The sequence below is a fragment of the Macrobrachium nipponense genome, chromosome 39, assembly GCF_015104395.2.
Source record: "Macrobrachium nipponense isolate FS-2020 chromosome 39, ASM1510439v2, whole genome shotgun sequence".
Lineage (NCBI taxonomy): Eukaryota > Metazoa > Arthropoda > Malacostraca > Decapoda > Palaemonidae > Macrobrachium > Macrobrachium nipponense.
In genome coordinates, this window is record NC_061099.1 from 53,751,478 (window position 1) to 53,755,458 (window position 3,981).

A 3,981-nucleotide genomic window follows, 5' to 3' on the forward strand; every position below is an offset into this window, starting at 1 on the left:
AAGGGTGTTATATTTAATGAAGATCTACATGAAATGGATGAGGAGGAAATTTTGGAAATGTGTCCGGATGTGGTTTGGAAGGTTTTTAAAGTGCCCCGCTCATCGATGCTTATTTTAACATTTACAAGTTCATCTCTGCCATCTGAAATTATTCCTTGATAGTGAAATGATGAAAGTTCGTCCTTATAGACCGAGAGTGCTCCAGTGCTTTAAATGTTTTGGTTTTGGACACTCCTCTAACATTTGCACCAGAAATAAACTCTGTGAATCATGTGGCCAGCCTGAGCACGAGGAATGTTCTGGACCAGTAGTTTGCGTAAAACTGTAAGGGTGAACATCGAGCCCGTGATAAGAAATGTAGTGCATTCAAGAAAGAACAAGATGCATTACTAAAATTTCTTGACGAACACATCAGTGTGGGACAGGCCAAAAAGCTGTTGGGCAGGAAAACCTATTCGGATGCCTTGAAGGCACATCAATTGAATACTGCTGCTTCTGGTGCCCCTTCTGGTGGGCTCCCCCGGTGCCCTGCTGGTGGGGCTTTCCACACCCCCTCTAGTGGGGTACCCCGTGCCCCCCCTGTTGGGGCCTCCCGTGCCCCCCCTGGTGGGGCCTCCCGAGCCCCCCTGGTGGGGCTTCCCATGCCCCCCCTGGTGGGGCTTCTCATGGGCCCCCTGTTGGGGTTTCCCATGTTGCAGAGACTCTGGTCAAGCCAGGGGACCCTGTTGGTTCAAGGGGTTCAAGCCAGGTCTCAATATGTTGACGACTTCTCTCTGTCAGGGACATTGCCTGACATTGAGCCCTCACCTGATCTTGACATTACAGTGCACCGTGGAGATGACGGTGAGGAGATAGAGGCCCTCTTTATTCGTCAGAAGAGGGCCCTTTCTCCCTCTTCGCCTCATTCACGGTCACTCAGCAATCATAGAAAAAAACAAAAGTAAAACTGAAAGGGCAAGTGAAAGCCCATCTTCTAAAAGATCTGTAACACCTAGATCTAGGTGTTACAGATCTTTTACACAGATTCCTAAATTAGTAGGGAATTTTAAGATGCCTTCCTCTAAATAATGGCTCTCATGCAGTGGAACATCCGTGGCTTTATACCAAATAGAGAGCAAGTTCGGGTTCTGTTTAGGGATCATGATCTATCTGCAATGTGTCTTCAGGAGACAAAGTTGGGAGAGCACACTCCCAACTTGGGTTTTTAATTATTCATTCCATAGGTCTCCACCCCTGATAGGTGTAACGTGCTCAGGGAGGCACAGGCATCATAGTCTGCAGTCTGTTAATCATAGGGTTGTTCAATTGAACACTGTGTTGCAGGCTTGTGCAGTTCAAGTTTTCAATCATAAATGGATCACTATTTGTTCTTTATACCTAGATCCATCATTAGAAAGTAGATTACAGGATGCACAGGGTAATCCTCGTCAGCTAGAATTAAACGATCTTCAGACATTGATAGACCAGCTTCCTAAACCCTTCATTTTGATGGGGGATTTTAATGCCAAGCACACCCTCTGGGGAGAGCCAAACTGCGACCGGTGGGGTTAATAATAGAACAGCTGCTCGACTTAAATTGACATCACTTTGATGAATGATGGTTCCCCTACAAGACATGATGTTTTTCATAATACTGACTCAGCCATTGACCTCACTATCTGCTCTTCGTCCTTGAGGTTAGATTACCAGTGGGTAGTAGACCAGAATGATCATGGCAGTGATCATTGGCCCATTCACTTAAAGTTTATGAAAAATATTCCATCTCCATGTTTACCAAAATGGAAGGTAGGGGAGGCTGACTGGGGATTATTCAAAAAATCTACTGAAGTTGATCAAGATATAAAAGATTTTCAGAGCCCAACATCCGCTTACGAGTATTTAATCAGTATATTGCTGTGCGGTGCCATGCTGTCTATTCCTCGAACTTCTGGTAAGCCTCGTCGTCCTCTAGTACCTTGGTGGTGTGATGCATGCGCCTTGAGCCGAAAGATAACTAGAAACTTGCTACAAGAGATATCGTAGATATCCTTGCTTGGTAAATCAAATTATCTATAAAAGAGCTCTTGCTAAGCAAAAGAAAATATTTAAGCAGGCAAAGAGGGAATCTTTTATCAGATATATAAGTGAATTAAAATATGATTCCCCTATGTCGTTTGTCTGGAACAGAATCCGAAAGCTGCAAGGGAAATTTTCTCCATCTCCCTTACCTATTTTGAAAATTGATGGCTTCTTCATATCTGATTCTGGAGAAGTTGCAGAAACCTTTGGTAGGCATTTCTCCATATCTAGTGCCCTACATTACTCTCCTGCTTTCAGGAATATTAGGGATGGTACCACGGTTGTTCCTGCTGTAAGTTTAAATTCAGAGTCGTATAATCTCCCTTTCACCATGAAAGAATTAGATCATGCAATCTCGTTATCTTCCCCAACATCTCCTGGGGAAGATGATATACTGTACTCAATGATTTTTAATTTGCCTAGAAGTACAAAACAATTTCTTTTAGACATTTTAAACCGTTTTTGGCTTTCAGGAACTTCACCAGAGTCTTGGAAGATATCGATTATTGTACCTGTTTTAAAACCTTTTAAAGATTCCTTCCTTCCTAAGAACTATATAGGCCAATTGCTCTAACCAGTTGTGTTAGCAAGATTTATGAGAGGTATGGTCAATGCTCGACTTGTGTGGTATTTGGATTCAAAGAATCTTTGATCTAATCGGCAGTTTGGCTTCAGGAAAAATAGAAGTACTTCTTATCCCTTTGATGTTTCCTTACTCGGGAGATACAGAATGCTTTTGCTGTGCAAAACCAGACTGTTGCAGTGTTCTTTGACCTAGAAAAAGCCTACGACACGACCTGGCGAGGGGGTATCCTTTTGCAACTTGTAGAGTGGGGTGTTGTGGGTAATTTATTCTATTGTCTGAAAGATTTTTTGTCAGAACGTTACCTGAAAGTAAGAGTGGGCTCTTACATTTCTTCTGCTTTCCCTCAGGAAGAAGGGTTACCTCAGGGAAGCGTTCTTAGTCCAACACTCTTTAATGTAGCTGTCAACGGTCTACTAGAAACAAGTTCCTGTCGGGGGCGGGCATGGTCTGGCCTTTGCTGATGATTATGCAATAATCTGTAGTAAGTCCACAGCTGTTGAAGCTTGTCAAATGATCCAGACTGCTATTAATGCCTCAACATCATGGGCCAGTGCTAAAGGGTTCAAATTTTCACCAGAAAAAACCAAAGCTATACGATTTTGTCGATTACGAAGAGTGGAAGAGATCCCTACGTTGTTTTTAAACGATTCGATTTTACCTTATGAAGATAGCATTAAGTAGTATCTAGGTGTTACATTGATAAGAAATTAACTTTTACTCAACATGTTAATGAAGTTGTATGTAACGTGAAACTTCGACTTAATATTCTTAAAGTTGTATCTAATTTTAATTGGGGGGCAGATCGAATTACCCTTTTGAGGATGTACCAGGTGTTATGCCTAAGCAAAATTGATTATGGTTGCCAAGTTTATGGTTGTGCGTGCAAGACAACACTGCAGAAATTAGATGTTGTCCATAATATGGCTTTACGTATTTGTACGGGAGCCTATAGAACTTCACCAGTAGAAAGCCTATATGTTGAGTCCGGTTTTCCCCCACTATTTATCCGTAGGGAGGAATTAGGCATGAGAGCCATATCAAGAATACTTACGTCAAAGCTAAACCCTAACTATAAGTACGTTAGAGAACCAACTGACAGAGCCCCAAATAGACCGAGACTTCCAAAGCCGCTTGAGGTCCGACTAGCAAGCTCTGCCAGGGAGGTGGGATTACTTCCCCCTGCAGTAGCTGAAATTTCGCCTTCAAAGTTTCCTCCTTGGAATAGACCATGCCTAGAAATCTGCCCAATTAGGGACAGCAGGAGCAACAGTTCTGGTGAACAGTTGAGGGCAAGTTTCTTGGACCATGCTTCCGAACATGGTGATTCTCATCATATA